Source organism: Bombina bombina, chromosome 3 (assembly GCF_027579735.1).
Source record: "Bombina bombina isolate aBomBom1 chromosome 3, aBomBom1.pri, whole genome shotgun sequence".
NCBI lineage: Eukaryota > Metazoa > Chordata > Amphibia > Anura > Bombinatoridae > Bombina > Bombina bombina.
In genome coordinates, this window is record NC_069501.1 from 589,532,046 (window position 1) to 589,554,697 (window position 22,652).

The following is a 22,652-nucleotide window of genomic DNA, read 5'->3' on the forward strand; positions in this document are numbered from 1 at the left end:
TGTATATATGTTTTTCATTATCTGATTATTTAAATTGCCAGCCCATTGATATCAGTATGGTCTTTGGGGATAGACAGCATATTGTTTACCCCAATTGATTAAGCAGAAGTTGCTCTTCTTTGGCAATTGCATCAGCTTGTGATGGATCCTCTGTTTTTTTAATGTTCTAAATGGCTTTGCTTGAACCAGGCCCAATCCTGGTTGGTGGCTGTGGCCACAATTTGGCATCAAATGGAGGTTGGGGGTAGCTGTTAGCCATCTATTATTATTATTTCTGGTATATACTAGGTATATATATATATATATATATATATATTTATTTAAATATACTGTATGTATAGTATATATATGACAGTCCTGGACAAGTAAGAAATTTCAGCATATGAGAAAAACTTGACTTTTTTATCTTTAATATAATTTTCCACCCATGTATGTATTTAATGCAGGTAGTCATAAGTAAATGAACTGTTAATCTTTCTATACATCACTTTATACAGCTTCAGCCATTCTCTTTCTATGTCCCCCTCTGTGATGTTCCCTTAACATCTGTACTGCTCCTGTCATCCCTTCATTCCCTTATTCCCAGCTATTCTCCTTACCAGTGCTCTAACCCTCCCCATCACTGCTACAACTATACCTGTGCAAATCATTCAGGGACAATTAGGAAGAAAAAAAAAAGTGGAATCCAAAAATGGCTACTAAAATTGCAATCAAATGTCTGCAGTCATTGATTTCCAGCCTGCGGCCAGACGTGGTTTGTGATTGAAACTCAGGGCCTGTTACAGCTAGAAAACACTTTTGATTTCTGTCCTTTCGTTCTGTACAAGGTATTGCTGGAGGGACATTAGCAATCACTTAATTGACATTGAATTAACCATGAAATGCAGTATAACTCCTTCTCTTCTCAAGTACACTCCAGAAATACTTTAATAAGGCTTTTAATTATTGATTATAACTTACGATGTAGAGATGATGATCCTTAGTTTAAGTTAGGTGCCCTTGGTAAGTCAGGTAGCATCGTTAATTGTGACCTTCCGGATAAAGTGATGATTATGACAGTTCATTAGTTGGTGCAGTTTCAAAAATACCACCCACTTTTACTCTAAGGGAATATTTATCTACAAGTATATGAAAAATAGCCAGAACTGTGCTGTTGTATTCCTCAAAAAACTTTCCAGCAAACAAATAAAAAACTCTCATTTCTTTGTTATCATACAGCACATGATTAACTAGGTTTTGGAGAGCTACCTCATATATTATATATTGGGCTGTTGTGATTTTGATAACACAATGTGTATTCCTCTAACACCATTATTAACTGCATATACATGTAGAGGTAATGTATTTTCATTACTATATAGTGTAGGGCTTGTGCATGCATCCTCTGTTTATGGAGCTTCATAACAAATACACACACACACACATATATATATATATATATATACACACCTGTATATCTATTCCTATATATATAGGAAAGGTATACATATGTATTTTACATTAAGAGTATCAGGTATATATATATATATATATATATATATATATATATATATATATATATATATATATATATATATATATATATATATAAATAAAAATATAAATATATATTTAATAATAAAAATGACATGTTCTAGGTGAAGAACATAGGAATGTAAAATACGTATGATGTGCACAGAGGTTCACAATTTAGGACTAATATGGTTAGCGCACATGAAGAATTGCTATCTTGAATGCGCATTATTGAAATATTAAATAGAAACTTTAAAAAATATTATTAAAAATTATTTCAAATCATTATACATACTATACAAAAATTTAAATAATCCATAGAATATATCTTTTTTTTACAATATGTATACTAATTTTAAATATTTTTATTAATATTTTTTAATCATTTATATTTCATATTTCAATAACGCCCATTAAAGATAGCAATTCTTCATGTGCATTAACTTTACTATGTTAGTCCTAAGCTGCGACCCCCAATGCACATTACACATATTTTACACTCCTATGTTCTTCACATAGAAAATAATGTCATTTTTATTGTTAAATATATATTTCTATATATATCTGATATTAATGTAAAACACATCTCTCTCTCTCTCTCTCTCTCTCTCTCTCTCTCTCTCCCTCTCTCTCTCTCTCTCTCTCTCTCTCTCTCTCTCTCTATATATATATATATATATATATATATATATATATATATATATATAGACAGTATCTCACAAAAGTGAGTACACCCCTCACATTTTTGTAAATATTTTATTATATTTTTTCATGTGACAACACTGAAGAAATGACACTTTGCTACAATGTGAGCAAGTAGTGAGTGTACAGCCTGTATAACAGTGTAAATTTGCTGTCCCCTCAAAATAACTCAACACACAGCCATTCATGTCTAAACCGATGGCAACAAAAGTGATTGGCTCATCCTTGTTCACTGATATTTCTTCAACAAAGGATATCCAAACATAGACGCAAATTAGATAAAAGAAGTAAAGTAGAATGTTGTTTAAATTGTATGCTCTATCTAAATCATGAAATAAATATTTTGGGTTTCATGTCCCTTTACATTTTTCTGAGCATGCAACATTTTACACAGTGACTGGTTATCTCATACCACATGCTCATTTACATTTGTGCCTAATTGGCCACAAAGAACATGGATTCCACTATGCTTTTCAAGAAGTGTTTTCCTGAACTGCTCTAGATTTGCAAAACCTTGTAATTTGTCCTTACAACCTGATAGTGTTAAACTATTTAAAAACATTTCTTTTACAATGTGTTGCCTGAATGCTAATATACACTTTTAGTTTAATTTTCCTTAAAGTGACATGAAACATAACAATTTTCTTTCATGATTCAGATAGAGAATACAATTAAAAAAACCATTCCAATTTACTTATATTATCTAATTTGCTTAATTCTTTAGATATCCTTTGTTTAAATAATAGCAATGCAGATGGGTGAGCCAATCACACAAGTCAAATATGTGCAGCCACCAATTAACAGCTACTGGGCCTATATACATATGCTTTTCAACAACGGATATCAAGAGAATTAAGCAAATTATATAATAGAAGTAAATTTGAAATTTGATTTTTTTTTCTAAAACTTCATGCTCTTTCTAAATCATGAAATAAAAACTTGCTGAATCAGCTCCATAGGACAGCATAGAGAATGGAGAGAGATTAGTCTAACTGGAAAATCTTGTAGTTCTTAGTGAAACTAGGATCTGATGTTTCAGAGGCTGGACTGCTTTTTATTTGTTATCATATTCAGTATCAATACAATATCTATCTGATGCAGTTATCAGCCTCCGACAGGTAGTTAAATTAACAGAACAGACATCTGTCAAGAAATATGTTCAGTATCCTTGCCCCTGATGCACCGTGGGTAGGAGGAAGAGTCAAACTGCGCCTAATTTGTTTTATTAGTCAAATTGCCGTCATTAGGCACCAAACCGCCTGAAGGAGGAACTCAGCAGTGTATGCTCTCATTTAAGGTAGCGTGGTGTTTTACTGTAGCAGGTGCAGAAGTTGAACCAAGCAGTAAATTAGCCTGCAGCTCTATTCCAGATGTCCTATGGATCTTGCAAAAACCTGCTTTGAAAATTTGGAGTTGTGGAGTTCATTTAGTCTGTTTAACCTGTTGCGGGTCTCCTGTGAGGTGCAGCAGCAGCTGGATCTGGGCCGTGTAAAGAACATCTGGTCTATGCTGCAAAGAGTCCCACAGCACTCACATGCTTGACAAGAAAAGGATGGAATCGTGTTAAAAGGATGCATGAGAGAGGGAGACACTGAGAGGAAGAAATAGGTCAAAGGAAGAAACGAGAGTAGCAGGGTCTGAGCAGAGCAACTTGTGTGAGATTAGGCAACAGAAAACATTACTGTGAGTTACATGAGACACTAGTAAGCAACTTCCAGCACTCAGTAACCTTCCCTGCAGCAATCCTCTGATTTAAGGGGACAGTAAACACCTTGTAATTATAAGATTTTTCTGCAGTCTTGCAATAAGTTTTCATACTGCCTGAGTTTGAAAATATTTTGACTGCATTTTCACTTTGTTTACTGCAAATTTTTTTCAATAGCCAAATTCCACCCACTACTTGCCATGTTTAGAGGACCAATTTCAAATTGTTATCAGAGTAGAACACCTCTTAATTTTCAAGATTAAGGGGGAAAATAAATAAAGTATATTACAAAGATTTGTATTTTTTTATTTTTCTACTACATATTATTAAACTTGTTATATTACAATCTCAAAGTGTTTACTGTTTTAATTGAAATTCTAGATATCCCCAATTATTGCCATATTTCCAGCACACAGAGAATTGGTACCTCAAGCTTGTTAAAAATATATTACACCATAAAATTTGTTCAAAAGTAATTAAAGTCAAAATTAAATGTTCACGATTCAGATAGAGCATACAATTTTTTAAACAACTTTTCAAATTACTTCATTTAGCAAATTTGCTCTGTTCTCTTGACAGCCTTTGTTGAAGAGTAAACCTAGATAGGCTAATAAGCTTAGGAGAGTGCACATATATTTAGCAGTACAGATGTGCATTTGTTAAGTATTGAATGCAAATTTGTAACACAGATACAGATATTTGTTTTGTTTTAATGAAATAAGTATCTTAAAGAAAGCATTAATTAATTTAAATAATAACAAATATATACTAACAAAATTAATTAGTATATATTAATTAACCTTTAAATTGGCTTTTTAAAGGTTAATACCTATAGCACAAGCCTTCTTCACAGAGTCCTAATAGGAGGATAAGTTGGGTATATCCCAGAGATGGTCCTTTAGCGCAAACTCCGGGATCTGCAACACTAAGCCTTCTATTAGGGCAGGCTCTGGACTCTTTGATGAAAGTGATGCAGCATAACTGTAGAAAGCTGACATGAAAATATCATCTGAACATCTTTATGTAAAAAAGAAAGATATTTTACCTCAAAATTTCCTCAGCTCACCAGAGTAAGTGCTGTGTAAAATGTTATCTTTCAGTTACTGCCCAGCTGCAGGAAAGAAAAAAAAAGGAAGAAATGAACAGCAACGAATCAGCATCAGCAGTGCTGAGGTCATGAACTCTTTTACTCTGATCTCATGAGATTTCAGAGTAAACTTCCTTAATTCCGGGACAGACAAACTGATTTGCTGCTTAAAGTCCTTTATGATGGGGTGTGAATACTTTTGAGGTAAAATATATATATATTTTTAATAGAGATGTTCAGGTAATATTTTCTAGGCAGCTTTTTAAAGCTATGCTGCACCACTTTCAAGTGTTTCAACATTTGGGTATCCTGTCCCTTTAAACAACGCAAATACCGAATAGTGCAGCAAATAAATAATATTCTTTATGAATGATTTGTCTGAAACAAATTATTCACTGCTGCACAAGTTTATTTAGCAGTCTATGGCAGCAGTGTAGCCACCAATCAGCAAGCGTTACCCAGGGTGCTGAACCAAAAATTGGCCGGGTCTTTAGCTTACATTCTTGCTTTTAAAAATAAAGAGAACAAAGAAAAATTGATAATAGTAGTACATTTTAAATTTGCTTAAAATTGCCTGCTCTATCTGAATCATGATAGAAAAATGTGGGGTTTATATCCCTTTAAGGATGCAAACATTCATCCCCTTCCCTCATCCTAATAATCAGCACAAACCTAAAAGGACGAAAATTCTGTATTACAATGGGTTTGTATTATATTTAGTTTTTGTGCTGCTCATGGAACTGGGAAATCATCTGCAGAACCCCACCCCCCTCTCCTATCTGCCATATTTGCCTCATATATTTCTCACAAATGGAGGCCAGGGAAAAATGAGGACATCATGCACCTCCAGTAGAAAGACAGGGATCCCTGATCTGCATTAAAATACAATTTAAAAAAAAAGAATTAGGAAATCATAGGAATGGGATTGTGAAAGGGATCATTCAACCCCTCAAAATTTGTTGAGTAATTTTTTTGCCCTAGTCACCGACCTATTTGTCCTAGGCCCAAATACAAACCAGGGCTGTTTATATTTTAATGTACTTTGCTATACAGTGTCATACAAAATGCTGCTTTACATACATTTATCTCCAAGGTTGATCACCTTGTGCACACACCCGTAGCGAATTTAGAGGCCTAGATTGGTACTGATTGATGTGTATGCACCATGCATTTGCTTGTACACGAAAGCGTGTGTGCCAATCAGCCACTAAGTATGCTCTAAGAGGCCAATTCTATCTAATTTGCAGGTCTAGATTTGGTTTTCCATGACAACACTTGCATTAGCAGCCCTCATGGAATTCTATATAAAAAAGGGGCTGTCCTAGCGAGTGGCGAGATGTCTCTCATACAAATAATGAGAGCGCTCTGCTAGGTAGAAGTTCGCAATGGAGGGCGAAGTACAAAGGGAGAAACTGCTGGTGTGTTTTAAAACCTGAATATTACGCTTAATACAAATCAAATTACACTGTTTTTAGTGCATGGTATCTTAAATTTTGCTGTCATTTTCTTATACATTGGTTTTCCTTAAAGGGACAGTCTAGTATAAATTAAACTTTCATTATTCAGATAGGACTTTTAATTTTAATCAACTTTCCAATTTACTTTTATCATCAAATTTGCTTTTTTCTCTTGGTATTCTTAGTTTAAACTAAACATAGGTAGGCTCATATGCTAATTTCTAAGCCTTTGAGGGCTGCCTCTCATCACAGGCTTTTTAAATCTCTTTTCAACACAAAGAGACAGAAAGTACACATCGGCTATATAGATAACACTGTGTTCAGGCACAGAAAGTTATTTAAGATCTAGCACAATACAATGCTAAATTTAAGACAATAGATAATAAACAGTCACAGTCATGTGATCAGGGGGCTGGAAGAAGGTTCCTAGATACAAGGTAATCACAGAGGTAAAAAGTATTAATATAACTGTGTTGGTTATGCAAAACTGGGGAATGGGTAATAAAGGGATTATCTATCTTTTAAAACAATAACAATTCTATGGTAGACTGTCCCTTTAAGGAATAATTAGTGTTTTGAGTATTTTGGTAAAAACTCTCCACCGTTTAAATGGCGAGAAAAAACGATGAGAACTGTAGTGCAAAAATGTTTACAGAATTACAATGGGATTTGAGAGAAAATTTCATATAAACCCATGGAACACCCATGTTAAGCCCATTCTATAAAAAAAACATCAATTACACTTTGTATTTTGTACTTATATCTATGATTTTTGGTGAACAATTGTGTTACAATTTTTGATACACCTTAACAAAACATTATCTTGTTAAGGTGCATCAAAAACAAAATTGTTCACCAAAAATCGTATTTTATAAAAAAAATTAAAGTTGTATGTAAACTACACAGGAATAAATCATATTAAATATGCATAGTGTAAATATTAATTTAGGTACACTGAATGTGCAAAAAGCAGCATCTTTATTTTTTAATACAATTACTGTACCATTTTTCATGCAATCATATAAACGTTTGCATAAAGTTCTTTCATTTGCACCACAGAATGTGTTAGTGTTCCTTTAGACTTGCTGGCACTTATTTATTCTTCATGTTTCCCAATGAACAGGCTGAAAGAGAACAAACACATTTTAACCAATCATTAGCTTCAAATGAAGGAGGAGATTCAGATTCAAATCCCAAGAATTATCATCATATTTAGGTTTCATCCTCTCTGTGACTGTTTTACAAGTTTTGTTTTGTGCATTAAACCAATGGTTGCTTATTGCTAGCATTAAAAAGATGCACGAAAAACCAATAGAGGGCGATAGAGAGCACAAGTCTGCAATTTCACTGTTGTGCTTCTGTCTTGTGTGTGTGTGTCCTGCATTCAGTTTGTGACCCTGTCAATCATTATGTAGAATGATTCTTGTTATATAGGTATGTGGCACTGTCTCTGTGTATGTGACACTATTATTCAGTACTTAATATTTGTTCTTGGACATAAATGTTGTTTGCTGAATTAAAGTGCCAAGGAAGTGTTTGTGTATTTGCAGCATATTTCCTGGGTGATTTCAGTTAACTGTTTAAACTCATGAGATGAGAAGACAGAACACATATCAGATGATGTTATACAGGAGATTGCCATCTGTCTAGAAGATTTTATAGAATTTTATATTTGGTTCTATGATATTTTTTTTTATTCTTCTCCTTTTTTAATTATTTATTTATTGTACTTAAATCATGCCCTTAATATGAAGATTTTTTTTGCTTTAATGGAATAAGTGCAATTGCTTTTCAGCAGGGGTGGTACATATCTACTATAATCAACTTATTACGAATACTTGCTATTAACAATTTAGAGCTAGATTACTTTGCACAGAAGAAAAAACACTTATTGCTCGCGCACTGAACCCGACAAGAGTTATGAATATTTTACGTTCCATAAATGTAGTCACCAATCAGTAAGCGCTACCCAGGGTGCTGAACCAAAAATGGGCTGGCTCCTAAGCTTACATTCCTGCTTTTCAAATAAGATACCAAGTGAACAAACACAAATTGATAATAGGAGTAAATTAGAAAGTTGCTTAAAATTGCATGCTCTATCTGAATCATGAAAGAAAAAAAATTGGGTTTCATATCCCTTTAAATCTGTTTAAATTATTTTAAATAATAGGGCATTAATCTGCAGGGCGCAACTACAATATCATGGTTACTAATCACCATGCTATTATTTTCCTCCTGTGCAAGCAGCTATCTTCAAAGGTGTTCTCTTACTTTACCCCTTTACTTGTGCTGGTTGGTTAAGCACCACATCTTCATACTGGGTGCCGCCATCTTTGAACATTAACATAGGTAATTGCACTCTTTAACAGAATGCTGTGCATATGTGTATTGCATATTTTTTGTATATTTGTACTTTGCTAATGGTTTGAAAATGACTATGAATGACACAAGCTTTCCAACAAAGTAAACCATGTGCATGAATAGGTTTTGTATAAATTACAGAAGGCAATTTCCATACGCCTAGATTTAGAGTTCTGCGTTAGCTATCAAAAGCAGCGTTAAGGGCTCCTAACGCTGCTTTTTACCGCCCGCTGGTATTTAGAGCCAGTCAGGAAAGGACTGAACCCCTAATCTGCTGCCCCTAACATCGCCGACAACTACATAATATTTATTAACCCCTAAACTGACCCCGCAACGTCGCCGCTACCTACCTACACTTATTAACCCCTAATCTGCCGACCGGACCTCGCTGCTACTCTAATAAATGTATTAACCCCTAAACCGCCTCCCTCCCGCCTCAAAAATCATAAATAAATAAATAGTATTAACCCCTAATCTGTCCTCCCTAACATCGCCGACACCTAACTTCAAGTATTAACCCCTAATCTGCCGACCGGACCTCGCCGCTACTCTAATAAATGTATTAACCCCTAAAGCTAAGTCTAACCCTAACACCCCCCGAAGTTAAATATAATTTTTATCTAACGAAATAAATTAAATCTTATTAACTAAAGTATTCCTATTTAAAGCTAAATAATAACCTGTAAAATAAACCCTAATCTAGCTACAATATAACAAATAATTATATTGTAGCTATTTTAGGATTTATATTTATTTTACAGGCAACTTTGTATTTATTTTAACTAGGTACAATAGCTATTAAATAGTTATTTACTATTTAATAGCTACCTAGTTAAAATAATTACAAAATTACCTGTAAAATAAATCCTAACCTAAGTTACAAATAAACCTAACACTACACTATCAATAAATAAATTAAATCAATTAACTACAAGTACCTACAATTAAATAAACTAAACTAAATTACAAAAACAAACACTAAATTACAAAAAATAAAAAAAGATTACAAGAATTTTAAGCTAATTACACCTACTCTAAACCCCCTAATAAAATAACAAAGCCCCCCAAAATAAAAAAAATTCCCTACCCTAATCTAAATTAAAATAGTTAACAGCTCTATTACCTTACCAGCCCTTAAAAGGGCTTTTTGCGGGGCATGCCCCAAAGAAATCAGCTCTTTTGCCTGTAAAAAAATCACAATACCACCCCCCAACATTACAATCCACCACCCACATACCCCTACTCTAACCCAAACCCCCCTTAAATAAACCTAACACTACCCCCCTGAAGATCTCCCTACCTTGAGTCATCTTCACTCAGCCGAGTAGCGATGGACCAAAAGAAGACATCCGGAGCGGCAGAAGTCTTCATCCTATCCGGGCAGAAGAGGACATCCGGACCGGCAAACATCTTCATCCAAGCGGCATCTTCTATCTTCATCCATCCGACGAGGAGCAGCTCCATTTTCAAGACCTCCGGCGTGGAACATCCTCTTCTCCTGACGACTAGACGACGAATGAAGGTTCCTTTAAGTGACGTCATCCAAGATGGATTCTATCAGCCAATCGGAATTAAGGTAGAAAAAATCTGATTGGTTGATTGAATCAGCCAATCAGATTCAAGTTCAATCGGATTGGCTGATCCAATCAGCCAATCAGATTGAACTTGCATTCTATTGGCTGATCGGAACAGCCAATAGAATGCGAGCTCAATCTGACTTATTAGAGTAGCGGCGAGGTCCGGTCGGCAGATTAGGGGTTAATACTTGAAGTTAGGTGTCGGCGATGTTAGGGAGGGCAGATTATGGGTTAATACTATTTATTATAGGGTTTGCAAGGCGGGAGTGTGGCGGTTTAGGGGTTAATACATTTATTATAGTGGTGGCGAGGTCCGGTCGGCAGATTAGGGGTTAATAAGTGTAGGTAAGGTAGCGGCGACGTTGGGGGGGGCAGATTAGGGGTTAATAAATATAATATAGGTGTCGGCGATGTTGTGGGCAGCAGATTAGGGGTACATAGGTATAATGTAGGTTGCGGCGGTGTCCGGAGCGGCAGATTAGGGGTTAATAATAAAATGAAGGGGTCAGCGATAGCGGGGGCGGCAGATTAGGGGTTAATAAGTGTAAGGTTAGGGGTGTTTAGACTCGGGGTACATGTTAGGGTGTTAGGTGCAGACTTAGAAACTGTTTCCCCATAGGAAACAATGGGGCTGCGTTAGGAGCTTAACGCTGCTTTTTTTCAGCCCAAACTGCCCCATTGTTTCCTATGGGGGAATCGTGCACGAGCACGTTTTTCAAGCTAGCCGCTACCGTAAGCAACGCTGGTATTGAGAGTTGAAGTGGCGGTAAATATGCCTCTATGCTCCCTTTTTGGAGCCTAACACAGCCCTTCAGAGAACTCTAAATGCCAGCGTTATTTAAAAGGTGCGGGGGAAAAAAAACATGCGTAGCTAACGCACCCCTTTGGCCACAAAACTCTAAATCTAGGCGATAGTATGTTTTGTGAGGTATCCAACAATATTCAGTATTCTATTCTAACAATATTCTAGTGAAATCCGTAATGGGTTAGGCATTAGCAACACTTGGCTGCCAGAGAGGGCTTCAATACATTGCCAAGCATTGAACAAGACTTCCTCATAGAACCTTTAAATTAGCGCTATTTTTTTACTAGTGTCATTTTAATATCAGCATTTCAATACAAATCTAATTTGATACTGATATTTGATGTTAAAGGAGCTCTATATTCAATATTTAATTTCCCTAAAACATAAACCTATTAGACATGTGCACGGCTAAAAAATTCGGTTCGTTTTCGGTTCGGATCGATTCAGACTTTTCAAATTACGTTTCGGATCGAATCAGATTCGGCAAAATTTGAATAAATTTGTTTCGGATTTATTCGGATCCGAATAAATTCATTTCGGATTTATTCGGATTCGGCTGAATTTGGTTCTATTCCGTTCCGAAATTCGGTATGTTTTTAGTACACTAACACCCATTTAGTACACTAAGTCACTAACACCCATAAACTACCTATGAACCACTAAACCGAGGCCCCCCCACATCGCAAACCCTATAATAACATTATTTAACCCCTAATCTGCCGATCGGATATCGCCGCAACCTACATTATAGCTATTAACCCCTAATCTGCTGTCCCTAACACCGCCGACCCCTACATTATAGTTATTAACCCCTAATCTGCCCCCCCCCAACGTCGCCGCAATCTAACTACAAGTATTAACCCCTAATCTGCCGACCCGATATCGCCGCCGCCTACATTATAGCTATTAACCCCTAATCTGCTGTCCCTAACACCGCCGACCCCTACATAATAGTTATTAACCCCTAATCTGCCCCCCCCCAACGTCGCCGCAATCTAACTACAAGTATAAACCCCTAATCTGCCGACCCGATATCGCCGCCGCCTACATTATAGCTATTAACCCCTAATCTGCTGTCCCTAACACCGCCGACCCCTACATTATAGTTATTAACCCCTAATCTGCCCCCCCCAACGTCGCCGCAATCTAACTACAAGTATTAACCCCTAATCTGCCGACCCGATATCGCCGCCGCCTACATTATAGCTATTAACCCCTAATCTGCTGTCCCTAACACCGCCGACCCCTACATTATAGTTATTAACCCCTAATCTGCCTCCCCCCAACGTCGCCACAATCTAACTACAAGTATTAACCCCTAATCTGCCGACCGCAAATCGCCGCCACTATAATAAATGTATTAACCCCTAAACCGCCGCACTCCCGCCTCGCAAACACTATAATACATTTTATTAACCCCTAATCTGCCCTCCCTAACATCGCTGCCACCTACCTACAATTATTAACCCCTAATCTCCCGCCCCCAACGTCACCGCTACTATAATAAGGTTATTAACCCCTAAACCTAAGTCTAACCCTAACACTAACACCCCCTAACTTAAATATAATTTAAATAAAACGAAATAAGTTTACTATAGTTAAATAAATGAATCCTATTTAAAACTAAAGACTTACCTGTAAAATAAACCCTAATATAGCTACAATATAACTAATAGTAACATTGTAGCTATTTTAGGATTTATTTTTATTTTACAGGCAACTTTGTATTTATTTTAACTAGGTACAATAGATATTAAATAGTTAATAACTATTTAATAACTACCTAGCTAAAATAAATACAAATTTACCTGTAAAATAAATCCTAACCTAAGTTACAATTACACCTAACACTACACTATCATTAAATTAACTAAATAAATGAATCATATTTAAGACAAAATACTTACCTGTAAAATAAACCCTAAGATAGCTGCAATATAACTAATAGTTACATTGTAGCTATTTTAGCATTTATATTTATTTTACAGGCAACTTTGTATTTATTTTAACTAGGTACAAAAGCTATTAAATAGTTATTGACTAATTAATAGCTACCTAGTTAAAATAATTACAAAATTACCTGTAAAATAAATCCTAACCTAAGTTACAATTAAACCTAACACTACACTGTCATTAAATAAATTAACTACAAGTACCTACAATTATCTACAATTAAATAAACTAAAGTACAAAAACCCCCCCGCTAAATTACAAAAAAAAACAAACACTAAATTACAAAAAATAAAAAAATATTACAAGAATTTTAAACTAATTACACCTAATCTAAGCCCCCTAATAAAATAACAAAGCCCCCCAAAATAAAAAAAATGCCCTACCCTATACTAAATTACAAAAGTTAACAGCTCTATTACCTTACCAGCCCTGAACAGGGCCCTTTGCGGGGCATGCCCCAAAGAAAACAGCTCTTTTGCCTGTAAAAAAAAAACACAATCCCCCCCCCCCCACATTACAACCCACCACCCACATACCCCTACTCTAACCCAAACCCCCCTTAAATAAACCTAACACTACCCCCCTGAAGATCTCCCTACCTTGAGTCGTATTCACCCAGCCAGGCCGAAGTCTTCATCCGATGGGGCAGAAGAGGACATCCAGACCGGCAGAAGTCTTCATCCAAGCGGGGCAAGAAGAGGTCTTCCATCCATCATACAAGTACCAAAATACAAACAAACACTAAATTACCAAAAATAATAAAATATTACAATAATTTTAAACTAATTACACCTAATCTAAGCCCCCGACTAGCTATTAATATAGCTTCAATATAACTAATAGTTACATTGTAGCTATTTTAGGATTTATATGTATTTTACAGGCAACTTTGTATTTATTTTAACTAGGTACAATAGTTATTAAATAGTTAATAACTATTTAACAACTACCTAGCTAAAATAAATACAAATTTACCTGTAAAATAAATCATAACCTAAGTTACAATTACACCTAACACTACACTATCATTAAATTAACTAAATAAATGAATCCTATATAAAACTAAAGACTTACCTGTAAAATAAACCCTAATATAGCTGCAATATAACTAATAGTTACATTGTAGCTATTTTAGCATTTATATTTATTGTACAGGCAACTTTGTATTCATTTTAACTAGGTTCAATAGCTATTAAATAGATATTGACTATTTAATAGCTACCTAGTTAAAATAATTACAAAATTACCTGTAAAATAAATCCTAACCTAAGTTACAATTAAACCTAACACTACACTATCATTAAATAAATTAACTACAAGTACCTACAATTAAATACAATTAAAAAAACTAAACTAAAGTACAAAAACCCCCCCACTAAATTACAAAAAATAAAAAAATATTACAAGAATTTTAAACTAATTACACCTAATCTAAGCCCCCTAATAAAATAACAAAGCCCCCCAAAATAAAAAAAATGCCCTACCCTATACTAAATTACAAAAGTTAACAGCTCTATTACCTTACCAGCCCTGAACAGGGCCTTTTGCGGGGCATGCCCCAAAGAAAACAGCTCTTTTGCCTGTAAAAAAAAACACAATACCCCCCCCCCACATTACAACCCACCACCCACATACCCCTACTCTAACCCAAACCCCCCTTAAATAAACCTAACACTACCCCCCTGAAGATCTCCCTACCTTGAGTCGTGTTCACCCAGCCGGGCCGAAGTCTTCATCGGATGGGGCAGAAGAGGACATCCAGACCGGCAGAAGTCTTCATCCAAGCGGGGCAAGAAGAGGTCTTCCATCCATCAGAAAAGTACAAAAAAACAAACAAACACTAAATTAGCAAGAATAATAAAATATTACAATAATTTTAAACTAATTACACCTAATCTAAGCCCCCTACTAGCTATTAATATAGCTACAATATAACTAATAGTTACATTGTAGCTATTTTAGGATTTATATTTATTTTACAGGCAACTTTGTATTTATTTTAACTAGGTACAATAGCTATTAAATAGTTAATAACTATTTAATAACTACCTAGCTAAAATAAATACAAATTTACCTGTAAAATAAACCCTAACCTAAGTTACAATTACACCTAACACTACACTGTCATTAAATTAACTAAATAAATTAATCCTATATAAAACTAAATACTTACCTGTAAAATAAACCCTAATATAGCTACAATATAACTAATAGTTACATTGTAGCTATTTTAGCATTTATATTTATTTTACAGGCAACGTTGTATTTATTTTAACTAGGTACAATAGCTATTAAATAGATATTTACTGTTTAATAGCTACCTAGTTAAAATAATTACAAAATTACCTGTAAAATAAATCCTAACCTAAGTTACTATTAAACCTAACACTACACTATCATTAAATAAATTAACTACAAGTACCTACAATTAAATACAATGAAATAAACTAAACTAAAGTAAAAAACAAACAAACACTAAATTACAAAAAATAAAAAAAATTACAAGAATTTTAAACTAATTACACCTAATCTAAGCCCCCTAATAAAATATAAAAGCCCCCCAAAATAAAAAAATGCCCTACCCTATACTAAATTACAAAAGTAATCAGCTCTATTACCTTACCAGCCCTGAACAGGGCCTTTTGCGGGGCATGCCCCAAAGAAAACAGCTCTTTTGCCTGTAAAAAAAAACACAATACCCCCCCCCCCCCACATTACAACCCACCACCCACATACCCCTACTCTAACCCAAACCCCCCTTAAATAAACCTAACACTACCCCCCTGTAGATCTCTCTACCGTGTCTTCACCCAGCGGGCCGAAGTCTTCATCCGATCGGGCAGAAGAGGACATCCAGACCGGCAGAAGTCTTCATCCAAGCGGGGCAAGAAGAGGTCTTCCATCCATCAGAAGTCTTGATCCAGGCGGCATCTTCTCTGTTCATCCATCCGGAGCGGAGCGGCAGCATCCTGAAGACATCCCACGCAGAGCATCCTCTTCTTTCTTGATCCGACGACTAGGTGACTGTACCTTTAAGTGACGTCATCCAAGATGGCGTCCCTTGAATTCCGATTGGCTGATAGGATTCTATCAGCCAATCGGAATTAAGGTAGGAAAAATCTGATTGGCTGATTCAATCAGCCAATCAGATTCAAGTTCAATCCGATTGGCTGATCCAATCAGCCAATCAGATTGAGCTCGCATTCTATTGGCTGATCGGAACAGCCAATAGAATGCGAGGTCAATCTGATTGGCTGATTCCATCAGCCACTCGGATTGAACTTGAATCTGATTGGCTGATTGAATCAGCCAATCAGATTTTTCCTACCTTAATTCCGATTGGCTGATAGAATCCTATCAGCCAATCGGAATTCAAGGGACGCCATCTTGGATGACGTCACTTAAAGGTACAGTCACCTAGTCGTCGGATCAAGAAAGAAGAGGATGCTCTGCGTGGGATGTCTTCAGGATGCTGCCGCTCCGCTCCCGATGGATGAACAGAGAAGATGCCGCCTGGATCAAGACTTCTGATGGATGGAAGACCTCTTCTTGCCCCGCTTGGATGAAGACTTCTGCCGGTCTGGATGTCCTCTTCTGCCCGATCGGATGAAGACTTCGGCCCGCTGGGTGAAGACACGGTAGAGAGATCTTCAGGGGGGTAGTGTTAGGTTTATTTAAGGGGGGTTTGGGTTAGAGTAGGGGTATGTGGGTGGTGGGTTTTAATGTGGGGGGGGGTATTGTGTTTTTTTTTACAGGCAAAAGAGCTGTTTTCTTTGGGGCATGCCCCCGCAAAAGGCCCTTTTAAGGGCTGGTAAGGTAATAGAGCTGATTACTTTTGTAATTTAGTATAGGGTAGGGCATTTTTTTATTTTGGGGGGCTTTGTTATTTTATTAGGGGGCTTAGATTAGGTGTAATTAGTTTAAAATTCTTGTAATTTTTTTTATTTTTTGTAATTTAGTGTTTGTTTTTTTTGTACTTTAGTTTAGTTTATTTCATTGTATTTAATTGTAGGTACTTGTAGTTAATTTATTTAATGATAGTGTAGTGTTAGGTTTAATAGTAACTTAGGTTAGGATTTATTTTACAGGTAATTTTGTAATTATTTTAACTAGGTAGCTATTAAACAGTAAATATCTATTTAATAGCTATTTTACCTAGTTAAAATACAAAGTTGCCTGTAAAATAAATATAAATGCTAAAATAGCTACAATGTAACTATTAGTTATATTGTAGCTATATTAGGGTTTATTTTACAGGTAAGTATTTAGTTTTATATAGGATTAATTTATTTAGTTAATTTAATGACAGTGTAGTGTTAGGTGTAATTGTAACTTAGGTTAGGGTTTATTTTACAGGTAAATTTGTATTTATTTTAGCTAGGTAGTTATTAAATAGTTATTAACTATTTAATAGCTATTGTACCTAGTTAAAATAAATACAAAGTTGCCTGTAAAATAAATATAAATCCTAAAATAGCTACAATGTAACTATTAGTTATATTGTAGCTATATTAATAGCTAGTAGGGGGCTTAGATTAGGTGTAATTAGTTTAAAATTATTGTAATATTTTATTATTTTTGCTAATTTAGTGTTTGTTTGTTTTTTTGTACTTTTCTGATGGATGGAAGACCTCTTCTTGCCCCGCTTGGATGAAGACTTCTGCCGGTCTGGATGTCCTCTTCTGCCCCATCGGATGAAGACTTCGGCCCGGCTGGGTGAACACGACTCAAGGTAGGGAGATCTTCAGGGGGGTAGTGTTAGGTTTATTTAAGGGGGGTTTGGGTTAGAGTAGGGGTATGTGGGTGGTGGGTTGTAATGTGGGGGGGGGGATTGTGTTTTTTTTTTACAGGCAAAAGAGCTGTTTTCTTTGGGGCATGCCCCGCAAAGGGCCCTGTTCAGGGCTGGTAAGGTAATAGAGCTGTTAACTTTTGTAATTTAGTATAGGTTAGGGCATTTTTTTTATTTTGGGGGGCTTTGTTATTTTATTAGGGGGCTTAGATTAGGTGTAATTAGTTTAAAATTCTTGTAATATTTTTTTATTTTTTGTAATTTAGTGGGAGGTTTTTGTACTTTAGTTTAGTTTTTTTAATTGTATTTAATTGTAGGTACTTGTAGTTAATTTATTTAATGATAGTGTAGGGTTAGGTTTAATTGTAACTTAGGTTAGGATTTATTTTACAGGTAATTTTGTAATTATTTTAACTAGGTAGCTATTAAATAGTCAATATCTATTTAATAGCTATTGAACCTAGTTAAAATGAATACAAAGTTGCCTGTACAATAAATATAAATGCTAAAATAGCTACAATGTAACTATTAGTTATATTGCAGCTATATTAGGGTTTATTTTACAGGTAAGTCTTTAGTTTTATATAGGATTCATTTATTTAGTTAATTTAATGATAGTGTAGTGTTAGGTGTAATTGTAACTTAGGTTATGATTTATTTTACAGGTAATTTTGTAATTATTTTAGCTAGGTAGTTATTAAATAGTTATTAACTATTTAATAACTATTGTACCTAGTTAAAATAAATACAAAGTTGCCTGTAAAATACATATAAATCCTAAAATAGCTACAATGTAACTATTAGTTATATTGTAGCTATATTAATAGCTAATAGGGGGCTTAGATTAGGTGTAATTAGTTTAAAATTATTGTAATATTTTATTATTTTTGCTAATTTAGTGTTTGTTTGTATTTTGGTACTTGTATGATGGATGGAAGACCTCTTCTTGCCCCGCTTGGATGAAGACTTTTGCCGGTCTGGATGTCCTCTTCTGCCCCATCGGATGAAGACTTCGGCCCGGCTGGGTGAACACGACTCAAGGTAGGGAGATCTTCAGGGGGGTAGTGTTAGGTTTATTTAAGGGGGGTTTGGGTTAGAGTAGGGGTATGTGGGTGGTGGGTTGTAATGTGGGGGGGGGGTTGTGTTTTTTTTTTACAGGCAAAAGAGCTGTTTTCTTTGGGGCATGCCCCGCAAAGGGCCCTGTTCAGGGCTGGTAAGGTAATAGAGCTGTTAACTTTTGTAATTTAGTATAGGGTAGGGCATTTTTTTTATTTTGGGGGGCTTTGTTATTTTATATGGGGGCTTAGATTAGGTGTAATTAGTTTAAAATTCTTGTAATATTTTTTTATTTTTTGTAATTTAGTGGTTTTTTATTTTTTTAAATTTAGTGGGGGGGTTTTGTACTTTAGTTTATTTAATTGTAGATAATTGTAGGTACTTGTAGTTAATTTATTTAATGATAGTGTAGTGTTAGGTTTTATTGTAACTTAGGTTAGGATTTATTTTACAGGTAATTTTGTAATTATTTTAACTAGGTAGCTATTAATTAGTCAATAACTATTTAATAGCTTTTGTACCTAGTTAAAATAAATACAAAGTTGCCTGTAAAATAAATATAAATGCTAAAATAGCTACAATTTAACTATTAGTTATATTGCAGCTATATTAGGGTTTATTTTACAGGTAAGTCTTTAGTTTTAAATAGGATTCATTTATTTAACTATAGTAAACTTATTTCGTTTTATTTAAATTATATTTAAGTTAGGGGGTGTTAGTGTTAGGGTTAGACTTAGGTTTAGGGGTTAATAACCTTATTATAGTAGCGGCGACGTTGGGGGCGGGAGATTAGGGGTTAATAATTGTAGGTAGGTGGCGGCGATGTTAGGGAGGGCAGATTAGGGGTTAATAAAATGTATTATAGTGTTTGCGAGGCAGGAGTGCGGCGGTTTAGGGGTTAATACATTTATTATAGTTGCGGCGATTTGCGGTCGGCAGATTAGGGGTTAATACTTGTAGTTAGATTGCGGCGACGTTGGGGGGGGGCAGATTAGGGGTTAATAACTATAATGTAGGGGTCGGCGGTGTTAGGGACAGCAGATTAGGGGTTAATAGCTATAATGTAGGCGGCGGCGATATCGGGTCGGCAGATTAGGGGATAATACTTGTAGTTAGATTGCGGCGACGTTGGGGGGGCAGATTAGGGGTTAATAACTATAATGTAGGGGTCGGCGGTGTTAGGGACAGCAGATTAGGGGTTAATAGCTATAATGTAGGCGGCGGCGATATCGGGTCGGCAGATTAGAGGTTAATACTTGTAGTTAGATTGCGGCGACGTTGGGGGGGCAGATTAGGGGTTAATAACTATAATGTAGGGGTCGGCGGTGTTAGGGACAGCAGATTAGGGGTTAATAGCTATAATGTAGGCGGCGGCGATATCGGGTCGGCAGATTAGGGGTTAATACTTGTAGTTAGATTGCGGCGACGTTGGGGGGGGCAGATTAGGGGTTAATAACTATAATGTAGGGGTCGGCGGTGTTAGGGACAGCAGATTAGGGGTTAATAGCTATAATGTAGGCGGCGGCGATATCGGGTCGGCAGATTAGGGGTTAATACTTGTAGTTAGATTGCGGCGACGTTGGGGGGGCAGATTAGGGGTTAATAACTATAATGTAGGGGTCGGCGGTGTTAGGGACAGCAGATTAGGGGTTAATAGCTATAATGTAGGCGGCGGCGATATCGGGTCGGCAGATTAGGGGTTAATACTTGTAGTTAGATTGCGGCGACGTTGGGGGGGGCAGATTAGGGGTTAATAACTATAATGTAGGGGTCGGCGGTGTTAGGGACAGCAGATTAGGGGTTAATAAAATAATGCAGGTGTCAGCGATAGCGGGGGGCGGCAGATTAGGGGTTAATAAGTGTTAGATTAGGGGTGTTTAGAGACTCGGGGTACATGTTAGGGTGTTAGGTGCAGACTTAGTGTTTCCCCATAGGAAACAATGGGGCTGCGGTGTTAGTTTTGTTTTCAGCCGAAACTCCCATTGTTTCCTATGGGGAAATGCCGAATTTTAACGAGCTAATTCGGATTTATTCGGAGATACGGCAGCTATTTCGGATTCATTCGGTAGATTCTGAAGTATTTTAATTCGGAAATCCGAATCGATCCGAATCTCCAAATTTACCGAATTTACCGAATTTCCGAATTAATCCGAAACGAACCGCACATGTCTAAAACCTATGCATAGTGAATAAACTTTCATTTCATTATTTATTTTGCAAGTTTTTTCCTGTAATTTAAATATGCAAATTGTAGTTTTTTCACTCCCCTATAAAGAATGGAGTGCATTCCTTAGAATTCAGAATACTGACCCTCATGCATGCTACCCAGTGATTCCTTTCTACTTATTAATGCAGATCTATTCCAAGACAGGGATTTGTTTGTGTGATATATATATATATATATATATATATATATATATATACATATATATATATATAAACATACTTCAGTGTCCCATTAAACATAACGTTAAAAAAAAGCACCAAAGATTTTGCATAATTTCCCTCCATGTTGGAGAGCTTTTGATCATTGGGCCCTAAGTACTGGCCATTGTAAAAAGACAGATAAAATAAAGAAGAATGAATCGATAAAGGAATCGATAAGATTAAGAGGACTGCTATTTCTGTAAGCTCAGTTCACTTATATGGGCATGCTCTTGAGAACAATGCATTGAGGCTTCAATCAGCAAAAACAGCAATTTCCCAACCATTTTACAACCTGCAGCTACTATAACACTTAATAGGAACACACTAAGAAAAAAATTGACTGTACAGTGTCCCTTTAATTCAGTTTAGTTTAAGCTATGATATGCTAAATTGAATAACTGATCTCAATCATAATGAAAATTTAGTTCATTACAATAATTGTAACGTTCATATAATGCTACTGTTGGACAACTGTGCAGCAATAACAGAAGTTACAACAAAAGAGTTGACTGCCTCTGCTCTTTATGGGTGATCTGCTTATTTGTTTAGCAGGTAAAAATAAAAAAGTGTTAACTATTTAGCTACCTGAATGGGCTGCCGTGCAATGCACATCAAGCCAAAGATGCTTATGAGCTAAAGAGAAGGGTGTTAAAAGGAGATTGCATTATCAATAACCTGATTTATTAAACTCTCTGACATTTATATTTAGCCCCCAGCACAAGAAGAGTTAAAAAAGAGACGCTAGCGCACAATCTTTGTTGTACATGATTAAATGAATCCCTTGCAGGACAACTTGTCATCAGGACGGCAAGAGGACAGTAAAACCGATGTCCCAAATGATGGAAAGACAATTTGTCATCTTTACAGCAATCATAACATGCAGATGCTCAGAGCAGCAAATGTGTGTATGTGGGTTGGAGGGGGGGTGCATGTAAAGAATTCTGCTCTGCTTCTTGAGGGATAGTAAGAAGAGGAAACAGATAGATATTCAATCTGTATCTTTTTAAGCAATTTTATGCTACTGATATTCCAGCCCACTCAAACTATCTTCTCCCAAATTTAAAACGGAACAATTCAAAACATCACATGTAATTGACGCTCTATGCTTAGACTACATTCTTTTTTTTTTATAGAAACAGTTAAAGGGACATAAAACCCAATTTTTTTCTTTCATGATTTACATAGAAAATAACATTTTAAACAACTTTCTAGTTTACTTCT